The 17,457-nt window shown below is 36.3% G+C and overlaps 1 protein-coding gene across 13 annotated transcripts in view; it reads right to left on the bottom strand.

The window, feature by feature from the left end:
- The window catches only part of Ptprd (protein tyrosine phosphatase receptor type D), a 2,233,434-nt gene that overhangs the window by 1,007,520 nt on the left and 1,208,457 nt on the right, over positions 1-17,457 (bottom strand). For all 13 annotated transcript variants that reach the window (XM_015999923.3, XM_076564405.1, XM_076564406.1 and 10 more), the window contains one exon: positions 13,828-13,861. The gene's annotated coding sequence lies outside the window, so the exon portion shown is untranslated. The remainder of the gene's footprint in view (positions 1-13,827; positions 13,862-17,457) is intronic.

Raw genomic sequence — 17,457 nt, forward strand, 5'->3', positions numbered from 1 at the left:
CAAGCAAATTATATTTTAAATTACAAAAATATGTATGCTAGTGTTTCATATGCTATAGTAAATTAAACTGTGAATTAAATTTTACTTATGAAACCAAACCTTCTAATGTAAATTAAAACATATTTGACTGTAAGTATTCAATTACTGGTATACTAAATAAATTGACATTTGATGTAGTGAAACATTTCCCAAACCCCAGAGAACACTGGGATTAGGAGTGAAGGAGCTTCTGTCTTAGAAATTATTCTAGTCTTAAGAGAAGCAAACATTAATAGAGACTTTTCAAAAGCTTTAGAGGCGCTCCAAGTCTGGAATAGAAACCCTTGGGTCCCCTAATAGAAAATGGAATTCACTTGAGTCTTATTAAAAAAAAAAAAACAAAAAAATAAAAAGGCCAGATCCAATGAAAAGTGAAATAATATACAGAGAGTAGAATGGGCATTTTTTATTTTCATTAAGAAACTTAGTAATTATGTATCATTAAATATTAAGACAATTCACAGTTGTGTACTGAGACAAAATTTCAATCTTTACTGTAAGAAAAACCCAATTAAAAAATAAGTCAAAATTTCCTTCCTGATTAAAAAAAAATCAGGAAACTAGATATAATAGAGAATTGATATCAGCCATGTCAGCATAGAGATATTCAAACATTAACATAAACTTGTTCGGAGAACTGATACAATTGTATCAACGATTCCACACACGGGTATATACATTCATGTACAGAAACAGATTTGAAATGTTGTGTATAAGTCAAAGGAATAAGAACCACACAAAATGAAGTAGAAATTTCCTATGAATAGGAAGTATTTTTCATTTTAATTGGCTCCTGTTTTCAGAGATGTCATTAAAAAAAATGTCTGTGTGGCTCTCAGTAAATTGTCCTCATGAAGTGCCTAGTATTAAAATGTTTGTTACCTACTGAGAAGTAGGGAGAACAATGATTACAGCTTTAGTTTGGGGCCTATTAGTGCTAAGCATGTCACTGCAAAGCCTGGGAATTTTATGTCAACCTATATTTTTATGCATTCAGCATAGACTCAACTCCTTTAACTGGGCCTTGCTATGTCTTGAACTCAACAGGTAACTGGTAAAAATAAAAAGAAATCCAGACTTCCCAGTGACAAAATTGAGAGGTTAGTCCCTCAGAAAAAAATAGTGGTTCATCTCTGGACTACGGATTTTCAGATCGACAATCCTGTGACTGCATCCCAAGGCTCAGCTTTCAAAACTGTTGAGCCGCGTACTCACAAAGACATTCAAGCTCTCTAAACTGTTCCTTTTCAGAATATCCCATCAAGACTCTGTTGTACTTTCTAGTCCTTTCTGACTCTGATAGACTACTGAAAGTTGCTAGATGATATTAACAACTGTGTCCTGCCAGAAACAATAGATTGGTTTACAAAATGTATATTTGACAAAGCTTGATTTATTTTGGCTTTGGCAAGAGAGGGTAAACTTGAATAAAGTGCTTTGAAATGGCACTGCCTACTTCAACAAACCTATTTCAGAGCCATCAAGACTCACTTCTTATCACCCTTTACCATGTTTGCACATTTCTTAAAGTTTTGATGAATATATCAGTAATGTGAACTAATTTGGCCAGGAAAAATATTTTCAGTCAGATATTAGCATGTTTTATACACATGGCTGCACTATTTTTTATTAATCTGAATAATTACTTTACTTGTATTTATTAGTGAGAACATGCTTGTACTCTGCAGTAGCATTTAATTCCAAGTTTCCACAGTCAAGCAGCAAAGGTGTCAGTTCACAACAGCTACCAAGAAACATGCAAGAAGACCAACTGCCATGAACCACAACAGTCATCGTTCTAAAAGGAAGAGAACACTTTGTGTTTTATTTCTGCAAGAATAATTAAATACTTGTCCTAGTAGAATATCAAGCCTTTCTTCATACTGAGTCAGAATTAATCAGAAAGCTCTGTTCATATACAAAATTTTCATAAATCTGTGCCTAGTTATACTTGGCAAACAAATGCAGTATCCTACCATCCACCTTGACTTCAGACTGTGGTGGATAATAACACATTTGATATACTCTACACATTTCATTCACAGGAGGGTGTATTTTCCCCAAAAAGGAAAAAAAGAAAAGAAACAAAAACAAACAAACAAACAAAAAAAACTTCACCTATTTCACTATTTTACTTTCCCAAGATAATTCATTGGTATGCAATATGCATATATTTACATTTTATATGTCTTTAAAGATATAAATAAGTTGTCAAATAAATTTAGGTTTGGTTAGGTTTTGATAATGATTTTTCACAATTGTTTGAGAATTTCATACAATATATTGTCATCATATTCACCCAACTATCCCAACTCCAGCACAATTTCCTACCCCATTTACCTAGCACCATATTCTGACTGACTCTTCTCTCCCTCAAACCCTTCACATCTAGAGTATATTAGCCGATTAATCTTACACATTGGGATTGACATGGAGTGTGGTAGATATATGAGGGGTCACACCATTAAAGGAAATTGATTTTCCTTCTCCCAGTAGGAGTCAAATGACAAGGGCCGAGCAGTGAAACTTTGAGCTTCATCTCCCCTGAGATCTTGAATGTCTGTCTGGCTTGAACTTGTGCAGGTCTTATGCACACTGTCCCAATCTCTGTGAGTTTGTAAGTGCATTCACCTTGTGTCTTTTACAAACCCTGTTTCCTTGAATCTAACCATGACCTCTGTCTCTTACAATCTTTCCATCTTACAGTCACCCTCTCTTCTGCACAGATCAATGACTCTTGAGGGAAAGGCATAACATAGACTGGCCATTTTTGATCAAAGTCTCTTATTTTTTATACTGACCAGTTGCATTCATTGCCATCTACAAGAATAAGCTACTCTGATTGGGCCTGGTATTATCTGGATTTTTTTTTTAATTTAAATGCAGCTTATCACAGGATTCTTTGTCCAATTTACCTTGGGTTTGAAAAATTTTATGCTGGAAGGTGATGCTTGAATAAAATCCAGGTGAACAGCCCAATCTGAGAGCTTTATTCAACTTGGCCACATCATTTGTATATTCATTGAATCTGCAGTCAAATTCTACTGCCTCTCCATTTATCTTACAAAATGCATTGCTTGTAGGATTTGGGAACTTATGATAACATTTCTAACAATTTTCCTCTCTAGGATGTAAATAAGTAGATTCCTTGACATTTTTTAATTGGTTACTTTTTATAAACAATACTTATTACTATTTCTTGTCATGCACAGGTGCTGACTGTTGCCAACCCCATACAGTAAATGAGACCTTCCTGACTGACTAGGGCCACTGGGACCTGCCATTATGATATCTTTTTCATGCTTCAATATGTTCAGTCAGATTTTTTAATAATGATGTTTCATTTTGACAACTTGGAAACAGCCAGATTGAAGAAGACACTAAAATGCAAAAATGTCTCTGCAATAATCCTGCATCTCTCATGTAGTTTCTGAAGCTGTTTAAAGTGGGGAATGGGGCTCACTAGTAGATGACTTGCTACTATGTGCATGATCCCAAGTTTATTCCCAGCTCTGCAAAAACTAAGCAAAAGAAAAAACAAACACAGTTGTCCATAGCACTTCCCACAATGTCTTGATTTATAAGAAAAAAATAATCACACAATTTTTCATATGTGGTATTTCAAATTGTGAAATCATCATGATTTTTCTCTTGTATTAGCTAGAAAATACATATTGTGTTGTATGCTTCTATCTATTTTATAAGTTGAGCAACACAATGTCACAATGTAGGCATAATATAACCCTGGAAAGAGGATGACTTTAACAATTTTTCTCTGTTTGAACACCATCGTTGGACACTTTTGCTTGTATTCAGGCATTGTAAAGAATAAGAGGTTTCAGCCAAACCTCCATGTTAGTCTCCCCCAGGACAACATTTTTACCTCCCTTTGGTGAAGAGCCTTCATGGTCCCAGATAAGATAAAATAGAGAAAAGTGAGAGAAATGATGAAAGAGAAAACCATGCAATGCCTTAGAAGCAGCTTAGAAAACTAGTTGAGCCATCCTTGAAGATCAACATAGCAAGTCAAATCTTTGACATAGATTTTTCAGGAAAGCCTGTGAAGGAAGTTCACTGGTACCTTTAACATCAAAGTGTTTCATCCTCCTGCCCTTCTAGCTACCATAATATGACTGTATATACAGATGTGCAACCCAGAATGGCCTTTGCCATAGAGAATGCAAGAAAAGGGGAGGAAGATGGCACCCCATGAAGTACTCACCTTTTGTACATATTGTATACATTAGTTCATTTAATCTTAACTTTGAAGCAGATAACACTTTTATTTTCAATTCAACTTAAAGTGAATGCGCCTGAGATTCATGAAAGGCAAAGGTACAGACATTGCTGGAGCCTGAATATAATGCAGTTCCTTACTCTCTAAACATCTAAACATTGGCTGTAGCAGAAAGCTACCCTAACCAGCTCAGTGGTCTCTACATATATATGCTTGATCTTTCTGAAAAGAGTGCTTTGAGCTTTGTGTTCTCCTCACCTTAGAATAAAATAATCATCTCAGATAGAAGTTAGGACTTCCAAGTGAGAAACAAAATTTGTTTCAAAAAAACAAAATTTGCCCACACATATCTGTCTTGAGCTTAGATGGAACATATGCTTGGTTATAGTGATAACTTCCAATGTGTGTTTGCAAAGCAGTGGTGCCTTCTAGACTTCCTTTCTTTATCTGTGAGCAACTGGTACAGAGATGAAGACACAGGGCAAGCGCCAGTGGACACAGACACAACGTGGATAATTTATCCCTGGGACAGCAAACCCCTATGCCTCACAGGGAGCCAAAGAGCTCTGTCACTAGCAGGGGGTCTTGTAACCTCTCTAGAACGTCTAGCAACATGTTTTAGTAGAGAAAACAGAATGAAGAGTGAGATTATTCCCTGGAAAACGGAGTGCTGACAGTTACAGACCCACTGGAGGCTGCAAGAGTACAATGGTAAGATTCTCAGAATTGATTATGATCTCTAAGAAACTGTTCCCCAATATATCAAGATGTTCTTCACAGGAGCGTAAAACTAGGGAGATGGATGGAAGACAGTAAATTATTAGGAAAAATGAAAACATCAATTTTCTAAAATTTGAAAGTATTGTGTGTAAATAAAACCATGCCAAAATTGTGGTAAGTGTTCTTGTGTTAATTTTCTAGTTAGGACCTTTAAATAAAAAATGGAAAAAAAAAGTCAGAAGCAGGTTTTGGATATCTGAATTCCTAGACAGTTGGCTTTATCTATTTGACAATTAAGAAAAATCAAGGGCTCCCTTAGCCTCCATGGTAGAGAAGATTTCCTTCATGTGATAGAAAAAAGAAGCAACCATTTGTGTCAAATTTGTACTGAGTTTTTAAGAAACTACTCTCCAACATAGCTTGGCTGGAGAAAGGCATAGACCACTGTGGCTGTGTGCCTGGCCAAGGCCAGGAGGCAGGAAAACCTTCTTATGATCAAACGGCTATGATTTTGGTTTCTCCTCTAAAATTGCCACCATGGTCAGCAAAGACTAATATTTAAAGGAATTTAAATACATACACTTCAATGGAACACAGCTGAAATGGACCACAGTGTGAACTATGATACCCCAGGCTTTCAGTCTGTGTACTACGTGAGGTCCCAGAACTGGAGAAGTATCTGCCATTTTTTTCCTAGCAAGGACTAATTAATTAACTTAGCAACTCAAGATGGTCCTTAAGACTTGTTAAGGGAGTTTCTAGAAAGCACAGTTTAGGACTCCTGTCACACTCACATTGCTGAGCATATGTTATTCCCCCCCACTGCATTTTAATTAATTGGCTCATTTTGAAATTAAAGTAAAATTATGAGGGCACTTAATCTTTGATTCATTTATACATAGGGTATGGAAATTTTTTTCATTTTAAAGCAAAAAGAAAATGTGTTTCTTTCACCTCTATTTTTTTTTTGAGTGGCTTCAGTGGACATAGCATTCTTGGCTGAAATGCCCTTCTGCTATTTCCCATTTCAGGCTTTTTGTAAATATCTGCTTTAAATAGATGAATACAAAATGTATTGTACGTGCTGGGCACTTTTGAGAACAAAAGTTCAAGCTATTGTTAGTAATCCTTCTCTGTATAAAATATGTTAACAATGTACTGGGATATCAGACACATCCTCAGCTCAAGTATCAGCCAGGCACTAAGGGGAAGGCTGCCCTCAATCATGTACTTGCCCTAATGCAAGTTTGTGAGGAAGTATAACTTTTAAAAAATGCATTCTGATAGGAAATCTTTAAATATAGCTGGTGAAAAATTGCCATGTGTTTTAAAATAAATAATTTGTATTGGCATTAGTCCAAGTGAAGTATATGACACAGTGTGATACAAATTATATTGGTAAATTTTCCATGTGCTATTTGTGCTCATTGAGGATACAGTCTGAACATGAGACAGTCACCCTGTCCCGCTCCAGCCTCAGTCCAAAGCAGGTTTATTTCAAGTACCATCCAAAATTTCCTGTCCTGGGGTAGGTTGTCCATTGTCCTTTTACAGGGAAGTAAAGAATCTCAAACAGATAAGGATGTTAAAATCTCACTCTCTGGAGAGTAACATGAAGGAGAACTATTTCCAGTAGAGGTTATTATTGTTTATCCCACAGTAGACAAACATCTATAAGTGGAGATGAGAAATGCTAAGTCCATTTGTGGAGAATCCACTCTGCTCTGCCTGGAAATCTCTCAGTCAGAACAGCAGAATATCTGCTTCAGCAGGGCTTCCTTAGTCTTTCCTAATCAATGGTGCAAGCCCAATCTACTGATGGTATTGATCTATCTGCTACTTGTTATTTGTTCTCTAGCCTTTGCTCCTACATGATTAATAAACTTACACATTCAAAACCCAAAGTAGACCAATCAATCCTCACACAGACCATACACATGTTTACTAATGCGTTTTTTCCAAAATAATATATCAGAAATAGTAAATTAAAGATGGCTTTCTGAGATAGAGTAAAAAGATTTAATACTGTTATCACTATTTCAGAAAAAAAGTCAAGAAAGTGCATATACTCCTGTGTGTGATTCTGTGTGTGCCTGTGTGTGTTTGTGTATTCAGCTTACAATGGAAGTCTTTGGCATTCTCTGTGGCATTAAGCAAGTAATTTAAATATTGATTGCCTCAGCTTTGTCATATATGAAGTGGATAAAATAATGGCATTTTCATTATATAATGTTTTTCAGAAAAATTAATATTTCTAAGATGTATAAAATCAGAACAACATATAGTCATACAATATGATGTAGATAGCCTTTACTTTTTTACTGTGATGCTGAAAACGGAACATTATATTTTTTGATAATTTATTTTTAATAGCATTCACTTTCACTTCCACCTCCCTTGGCTTGGCTTGTGTACAGTGACATGTAGCTGTCATTAGCAAACACATGAATTCTTATCTGTATTTTTATACTGTGAACAAAACCACTTAGTGCCATACTTAGCATGTAGTCATTCATTCTAGCAACAGCTGAGAAATATATCCTCGGATATCAAACCTACAGTGTTTATTTACTTGCTTCTTTCCTTTGATTCTTTATTTATTCATGTAGCCAGTAGTTAACATGTTTTTGCTTTGTGCCAGGCAGGATCTGGGAACACTGCAGGAAATATTCCAGACTAAGATGCCATGTTTAGCATTTTTTTTTTTTTTTTTGCTTTTAGTAAAAAGGAGTTGAAAACATAAACAGATTTCTCAGAGATTTGGTTGATAAGAGCTCAAAGGAAAAGAAAAGAGGAAACTCATAGCTCTAAGGGCATTAAGGGTGAAGGAGGGACATGGTGGTAAAGTCATTGTGCCAGAGTGACCCTGAGCAGTGCCTTGAGGGTTGCTAAGAGAAGACTGTTGATTTGCAGGAAATCTGTGGACATAGAGAAAGCAGACATGGAGGTCCTCAAATCCTCAGGGTTTCTGGGAGCACGGGGAGGCCAGAATACCTTAAAACCTCAAGTAATAAATGAATAGGAAGGATACCCAGGTCATTTGGAGGCAGAATGATCAAATTAGAGCTGCCTTCTGGAGACCAAACAACCATTGGTTGTAGAGTTGGAGCAAAGATGACATGAACTGGAATAAAGAATTCTACTTTTGCCTTTAGTTATCAGGGGACACAGAGAACAAGTCCTAACTGTATGTGAAACATGCCTGGTTAATGGAGATTCTGCCCTCCTGCTGTGCTGTGCTATATAACCAGCTTTCTGAGATCCTATAGTTCTCATAGGGGAGTTAGAAGCTAAGCAGCCGAGTCAGAGGACAGGAGTGATATATTTAGGGTTCATTTGTTCAATTAATGAGTATTACTTTGTGTCATGACAGTTTAAAGAGAAAAGAAAGAGGAGGTAATTCTGCATGGATGGTTCTCATCCCAGCATTGCAGGAAATCATGAAAGTTACTCAAATATAGGCCTTTCAAGTTCTGAACTTCCTAGAATTGGAAAATAGCCACTGTTTGAGTGTGACAGAATCATGCAATTTGTTTCAGTCTCTTCATTCATAACACAGTAACTACCCATAAGCTGTTTACCTGTGGCTGTTACTTGTACATAGTAAGCCAATGGAAGTGTTATTGACAATGAGATTTGTGATGAAGCATATGGATTGTGGGGTCAAATTTATCAAAAGATCTTGATAACTAGATGATCTTTCTTTGAAATGCCATTCATAGTTGTCTTGATGGCAAATAGATCATTTTAAGTGCACAAATTGATTTACTTTAGAATTGCTAAAATGTTCCTGAAAATAATGGCTAGATGGAGGGCTGACAAGCATACTCTATATACTACCAATTTATTTGACTTCCTATTTGGAAAGAATGTCCAAATTAAAGGCGATTCAACATATGATATGTCATAATATTTTGTAATTGATTGACATAACTAGGTTTCAAAAGAGAGGCTAAAAAGTATTCTGATTTTAAATTATATCTATAAAAGGAGCAAAGTCATCTTTGAAATGACAGTGATGTGATTATTGAAAATAAAGTAGTCTACAATTTTTGGCTAATAGGTAAAACATGAAATCCACTGTATCAGTCTATTTCTGCCATTAGAGAACCTTAATTAGAAATCTCCAATTATGTATGCACATGCCAAAATACGAGTACTCCAGCAAATGAAAAATTTACATATACAATGTCTTTAATCAAAGCACCTATTTGATTGTACAATTATCTGTTTTGCAACACAAAATTTGAATTCTGTCCCCTGTGATTCTGCGTTTACACAGGTGCCCAATTATTTTGTTGGCGCAGCTAAGAAATGTCTGCTTGATGTACTATGATGTCAGTTCTCTTCCATTTATGGATGGAATTTTTCTTGACTCATAAAACAGAACTCATTGGATCAACATAGGAAATGCTTCTTCTTCTACTTATAACAGGAGAACTCTGTTTCACTTCCATTCTCTGCTAAGAAAGCAAGATTAGGTTTTTTTTTTTTTACTCATACAATTTGTTGCTTTCTCCCTTCTTATTTGGAATTTGCTTCAAATTTTGAAAATGACTCTGGTTCACAGGGAGAAGCCTTCAGTGGCAATAATACTGAGTTCACTCAATTTTCCACATTGTTAGTCCCTAAATGATGGGAGTAGGCTGTTGATCCCTGCCACTTGTAAGCAATAGAGAAACTGTAGAGCTGGTAAAATACCAGATTTATAGTCCTGAAGACAGATGTTCTCTGTGGAGAAGCTGGGAAATGCCTTGAGAAGCAGTGAGGCAGAACTGTATTTTTTTTTGTGGTCTTTCTGGACAATCAAGATTCTCCTTGGCTCCCTGAGCGAGGTGCAGTTAACTGAGTGACCTGCTCACAGAGACAGAGCTCTAGGTAAGTGGGATGTTGCTCTCTAGTTACATCATATGGGCAGGATAACTGGGATATGGGCTGCTTCAGTTGTGAAATGATTTACCACCTTGTACAGGGGCTCCACATTTCAGATGGGCGATCAGTAACATCGCAGTCTCTTGTCTTCTGGATCTTTCAGAAAAGGACATCACTCTATGTCTTTTACACAGTCTCAGAGGATTAGGTTGAGACATGATGTGACAACATAAGCACAAAGTCACTGGCTTTTCTTCTCCCTACTTGTGAGTAAATGTGTGCAGGAAGAAGTTCCTGAATCAGGCATGGATAGAAAACCAGTTGGTAAATCTCCAGCCTGGAATCTTTGCTTTGACTCCAGAAAGATTTGTAACCAAACTATAAAGGAATGCTTTCAATGCCTCTTGATTCTTTAAATCTAGGCTTTGTTGTCCCTCTCAATATTGAGTTTTCTATAATGTATTTCATCTTGGGTATGAGATGGCCCAATGCTATTGGCATACGCATAGGTCAAACTATCTGTGGTCTCAGCAATACCCTGTATTCTGCTTTTTGTTTAGCTTTGAGACAGGGATTCTCTACATATCCCGGCTGTCCTGTAACTCACCAAGTAGGCCAGGCTGGCCTCAGATTTACAGAGATATCCCCACTCCCAAAGAGGTACTCTGCCTATGAATGCTGGAATGATTCAAGGCATGTACCACAATGCCTGTCTCTGCGTTATTTTTCAGTCTTTGCTTTAAATCCCCCAGGAAGCAAATGCACTATTGTAATAAAAACGACTACTGTCCTAGGCTATCTGCAGGGACCTTATTTTAAGACCACCTATGGGAACCAAAACCTACAGATACTCAAGTCATTTAAATGAAATGAAGAGTATTTGTACAAATCATCCTGTATACGATTTACAATGCCTACCAGTGTCAATAACATGAAGTGGTTTGTTCTACTGGATTGTCTAGGGTATAATGACAAAGAAAAATCTTAAATTCCTCCAGGGAAGATACAATCTGTCTTTACTTAACTAGTTTCACCTAAACAATAGACCTCTAATGCAGCTTCCACAGCTATAGAAGGCTGACCATGTACTGTAAGAGACCAGAGTCAATGGACCTAGTGTCAGAATTTGAATCATGTCCCCAGGTAGTCTTGCTCTTGTATAGCCTCTCTCTGCATTGATTCTTAGCTCAACTCTGTCACTTAATATGACAAAAGGAGAGGCACTTGCATTAGGCTTGTTCTTTAGGACACTCATGGAAGTGACTTGTGTACTATATGACAGCCAGGCAATTCTGCTACAAAGATATATCACTTGAAATGCCTCTGGAATATGTCCTACCATGTAGGAAGCAAGGACACATACAGGAAAGTGTCATCTCCAGGGATTTAACTGTGACCTCATGAGGGACCCACCAACATCTGGTGAAAGAGTATTTGCTCATTAAAATGTGCTGTTCTCAGAATTGTAAGAATAATGATGTCAGATCATGTTGTCATGATACTGATAACAGCACATGGGTGTTTGTGTTACTGCACTGTACAATGCTGATTGATACAACGTGGATCTGTTGCATGCTCTGTTATGCTCTTGATATGGACTCTGGTGAATTGTTTGTTTATCTCATTTCCATTTTGACAGTCTGAGAAATAATTGTAGTATATCACAGCCCATGGAATAAACTAAGTAAAACAATCAATGTGAAGAATTTAGCACGGTGGTTGAGTCAGAGTAGCACTTGATGAATGATAGTAGTTATATTAATTACATTGTCACAGTCATTACTCTCATTATGACAGCTTCCACAACTACCGGTACCAATGCCAACACTAATACAAGACTACTTATAGGCTAGAGCATTCCAGATGTTCTTAATATCTATCACCACAGAAAAAGTGAATCTATTTACTAGAATACTATTTATTTGTTTGTGTATTCCCCCCTTAATATCTGAAGATACTGAACAATCAAACTACATCCTTGTCCATTAGCAATTCTATGCAAAACCAAAAGAACTGTGTTCCATTTTAGGGGAAAAGTCAAGTATATTCTCAAGCACAGCAATGATAATAATGTCTGTTGGTTAAGATCATAGACTCCCTGTGAGAACTGTTTTTACTTTCTATAATTTGTCTATTGCAGTACAATGATGTGAACACCTTTAAATAGGTTGAAGTATGAACATATGTTTAAATTCCATCTTATATTTCACTAACTTTAATATCACTGCACTCAATGAAGTTGACTTTTTAGCATCCTTAAGTTTGCACTGGATTAAATAGAAATGAGAGTGAAAGTGGTCATGACAGAGCTAGTTCATACCCAGGTCTTTTCCTGTGAGGCTTAACCAAAACTGGGTGGTTTACTCTAGTCTAATATAATTCCTTTCATAATGAAGAAAGAGCACATAAAATTTATTTTAAAAAATCAAGTAATGAATCCAAGTCAAATACATGAAAATTAGTGTTTTTAATAGATAGAGGAGGCAAAGGAGAGAGTTATTGGATGTGGCACTTTTTAGTGTGCTCATTAGACCAGTGGCTTTGGCATTACTTAAGAATTAACTGAAATTTGGGCTCAGTGTTAGATCCACTTTACCAGAACTGACATTTAGAAAGTTAATTTAGGTGATTCTCCTACTTATTATTATTGAGTTACTCTAATGTAATAAATCATTTTCTACATCTATTGTTCCTTAAACCATGTGTCATATAGCGTCCTGTATAGATGATCTTTATTCCTTTTTCTAACCCAACATTTATGCAGACTTTTTCTTCATCTTATTTTCTTTCTACCCTGCTTCTATTCTGGCCATTCATTTTATATAAAGCAATTTAGGATGAGGAAAGGGAAAGCCTATATAACAGATTCTCACTAATTTTTTCTATGTATTGCACTGGTTAAGAGAAAAATTAACCCCTCTTTCTTGTTTTTTTTTTTTAGTTTGTCATTTTACTTTTTGTTAAAATATTTTTATTTTATAATTAACTTAATTTCACATATCAGCCATGGATTCCCCCGTCCACCCTCTTCCCACCCTCCAGCCCTTCCCCCCCCAACACCCTCCCCCATTTCCACCTCCTCCAAGCACAAAGATACCTCCACAGTAGACTACTGGCAATGGTCGAGAGAGTGCCTGAGCTGACCTGCTCTAGTGTTCAGATGGCTGAACACCCTGGCTGTCATGTTAGAACTCCCATCCAGTATCTGATGGAAGAAGATGCAGAGATCCACAGCCGAGCCCCAGGTGGAGCTCCGGAAACCTCTCTTTCTTAATCTGTTCTAAACTGGTAAACTCAAGGCAGGAAAGACAAACCATCTAATATAAAGTCTTCTTTTAAGTCCAATAGTGTGAAGAGAATTCTCAATGAAAGTTCAATGATGTATAGAAGTACAGTGATGCCATGATTCCACAAGGTCACAGACAAAAAGAGCAGCTCCACTGAGATGAATTACATTGATACAAATTATGACTCTAATATTAATGTTTGATAACTAATTATCTAAATTAGGAAGTAAATAAGTAAAAGTATATAAGATTTTTTTCTTATAGATCAGTAAAGATTTTGCTATTTTGCTATTGATACACACACTACAAAACCTTCTGATAGTTACTCATGGGATATATTAGTTCTCTAATTGAAAGATTTGATATAGCTTCAGTAAATGAAAATTTCTCTGAAAACAACATTCTTTGTTGGCAATCTTCTTTTCCAACTTTGCCAAGTCTTATTTTTAAGTGGAAGGGGAAAAAAAGACAAAACATAGTACTGTAGAACACATTATGAGTTTCTGGCAGGAAAAATCATTTAATAGCATAGCCTCAATTCATACAAACAAATAAAGTTATTTAAATCTTAGAAGAAAAGGCATTTCACACATGTCAGAGGAAGAGAAGAAAGAGGGGAAGAGAAGGAGGAAGCAGAACAAGATGGGAGGAGAAGCAGAAGGAGGCACTCACCTCAGTTGTTCAGTTAGTGGACAGGCACCATCATCTGAAAAAAAATCATATACTGTGATCATGAATACTATAAAAATGTAATTGTTTAAAATCAATTTTGGAAATCTATAAGAACAAAATTAAACAAGTGAAGAAATAGCTGGTTTGATCTTATTTATGTATTCTATCATCACCATTTTAGAATCAGAATAATTAACCTATTGTTTTCAAAATTATTTTCAGAAACATATCAAGTACATGTATATTATGAAGAAATTTTTATGACACATATGTTTAAAAGGTAAGCACAACCACAGAGATGCCTATATAACAGTATTGGTCCAGGCATGAACACAGTCTTGAAATACACAGCTCTGATGTCATATACATTGCTTTTATAAGCTATGATCCTCACAAAAGATGGCAAAGTAAACAACAGAGTGTTCAGGGTCTTCAGTCACATACATATACTCTAATTTTATAAGATTGTCTCTTTAGAATCTATCTCCCACTATTTTCCACTACACAGTTTCTTAAAACTTCTGTCCTTCCTTCCTTTTATCTTTCCTTTGCCCTTCCTTTCTCTTTTGTTCCTTCCTTTCTCCTTTCTCGCTCTCTCCCATCACTCATCTTCTTTCTTTCCTTTTTCCTTTCCTTTTTTCTATCTCACTTTTTTTTCACAGTATTTTAGTTCACTCCTTATGCCCTACTTCAGCATTCACCCATCCTATAGGGACAAATTAAAGAAATTACTCTACTTTCAAAGTGTTTTGTCCATATTTTGTACTTTCACTTTACTAATTTGATTGTATCTTGTGTTGTAGACATGGGTATTCATGTCTTGAACATGTTCATCTTTGAAAATCAGAAGAATTCCTAGTATGCTTCTTAAATAGGAGATGCTTTGAGGTACCTGCTGAGCCACAACTCTGGGGTTCTAGACATGTCATGAGGAGTATGGGAATGGAGTCACCCCAATATGAGTTGAGGTCATGTGTAATAATGTGACACTTATGCTTTTGAAGGTGTATTTTTAAGTGTGTGGTGTGTGTGTGTGTGTGTGTGTGTGTGTGTGTGTTCCACATGTATATAGGTGCCTACAATACCAGAAGATAGCATCATATGATCTTTAGCTGGAGTTATATGAACAATTCCAGTGTGAAAGAACTCACTATAAGTAGCAGAGACAAAAATTCTGTTACACCCTTTCTCTTCTTCATCATGTTATGTTCCATGGATATTTTCTCCTGTCACAACCAGTCAAATTTAGTTCTCACAGTCCCATTGCTGAATGGGTTAGTCTCAAATGTTCTCTGCCAAATGCTGTCACAGCATGCACAGCTATTTCATAATTTTATAAGGTCCTATTCAATTCAACAGGGAAAGATGAAAAATCTCAATCCAAAGAATTCACCTGACTCTTGATTAGGAATAAATGGGTTTGTCTAGATTTTCAGCTAGCATTCTTGGTACCTTTTGCCTCAAGAATTTGAAGAGCTTTGAACTTTTATCCATTTTCTTCTTTCTTTTATTCTCTTTACCTTAGATTTTGAGAATCATGATAGTTAATCTATATATCTCCAATCACTTTCATATCTATCTTACATTATTTAAAAAACTTAATCATGTAATAAATTGAATTAAGCAACAATAGTATAATGAGTTAAAATAAATAAGCGATAATTTTTCAAGACTATTTTTTTTTTTTTGGTTTTTGAGACAGAGTTTCTCTGCATAGCTTTGCTCCTTTCCTGGGACTCACTTGGTAGCCCAGGCTGGCCTCGAACTCACAGAGATCCTCCTGGCTCTGCCTCCCGAGTGCTGGGATTAAAGGCATGTGCCACCACCGCCCGGCTCAAGACTTTTTTTTATCATTTGTTAAGCAAATACTTTTCTTTATATAAGAAGTATATGACAACTAGCCATGTCTTCTGTGCTATTCTAGAGATTTCAGAGAAGGTGATAACCATGTGTATGTCTCCTACTTCCTATGCTATGGTGTGGAGGAGACAGGGAAAGAAGCTGCATATTCAGCTAAACACAAGAGAATGAGATAATTTTAAACAAAGAGAAGGAGATAATTTCAATTACTGAAACAGGAATTTGGCTCAGCAGACAAATGCTTAAATTGGGCAATCAGTAACCATATCAGAATGATACAGAGAAAGCCAGCTTTGCAAGATAGAAGTTCACATGTAAGCAACAGAAATAAAACCAATAATAATAACCAATGTTAATAGTATCTACTACATAGAAAAGAGTGATAATTATAAAACTGGGAGGTATGTGGAAACAGAATACAGACTGCATGGATGACCATTGCTGTAAAGTTTGCATATAGCTGAAGGGTCTTGAAGAACCACTGGAATGTTTTAAATGATAGGTATATGTCATTTGTGCTTGTCTTATAAATAGAAAGTGGTACTCTGTAGGAAATATAGAAAAGTGGCAATGGGAACAGCAGGATCCATTTTGAAATTTCAAGGTAAAAATTAGTAATGGCTCATAAAACTAGTGAGACGAGATAAGGAGAGTCATTTCATACTCATCAAAGGAACAACTCACCAAGACAATATTGCACTTCTAAAATATGCACACCAAACACAGGTGCACTCAATTTCATATAAGAAATATTATTGGATCTAAAAGGGGAAAAAAACCTGTAGATCAAGCCCAAGACAATGATGGTGAGTGATTTTGTTTTCCTGCTCTGACCAATAGACAAGATATCTGAACAAAAACTCATCAAGGAAACATTGATGTTAAGTGACATCATAAACCAAATGAATCTAACAGACATCTACAGAACATTCCATCCAGACAACTAAAGAATACACATACTTCCAGCAGCTCATGGAAATTTCTCTAATATTGACCACATATGAAGATATAAACAAGAATGAATACAGGAAAACTAAAATACAATCCAGTTCTCTAGCTGACAATACTGGAATCAATCTCTATATCAACAGCAATGGAAAACAGAGAAAATACAAAAACTCATGGAGATTAAAAGTATACTACTGAATTAAAATCAGGAAGAAATCAAGAAAGAAATTAAAAAAATAACTTTCTAGAACTGAATGGAAATGAAAACACAGTGCACCAAAATCTACAGGAATGAAAGCATCCCCCAGAGCAAAGTCTACAACACTAAGTGCCTACATAAAAACTCTAAAGAACTTTGACATCATGAGGTTTGCAGGCAAATGGATGGATCTAGAAAACATCATCGTGAGTGACGTAACCCAGACTCAGAAAGACAAACATGGTATGTACTCACTCATAGGAGGATACTAGATGTGTAACAAGGATGACTGGACTGCTACTCACATCACCAGGGAGGCTACCTGGAAAACAGGACACCAAGAAAAACACAGGCATCGCCCAATGACAGAGAAATGGCTGAGATCTACATGAACAGCCTGGACATGAGTGGGGGTAATGAAGGGCGAGGGTAGAGGGAAAGAGAGCTTGTGGGAGTGGGAGATCCCAGCTGGATCAAGAACAGAGAGGGAGAACAAGGAATAGGAGAACATGGTAAATGAAGACCACATGAGAATAGGAAGAAGCAAAGTGCTAGAGAGGCCCACAGAAATCCACAAATATACCCCCACAATAGACTGCTGGCAATGGTGGAGAGCCCGAACT

The sequence above is a fragment of the Peromyscus maniculatus genome, chromosome 2 (genome assembly GCF_049852395.1).
Source record: "Peromyscus maniculatus bairdii isolate BWxNUB_F1_BW_parent chromosome 2, HU_Pman_BW_mat_3.1, whole genome shotgun sequence".
NCBI lineage: Eukaryota > Metazoa > Chordata > Mammalia > Rodentia > Cricetidae > Peromyscus > Peromyscus maniculatus.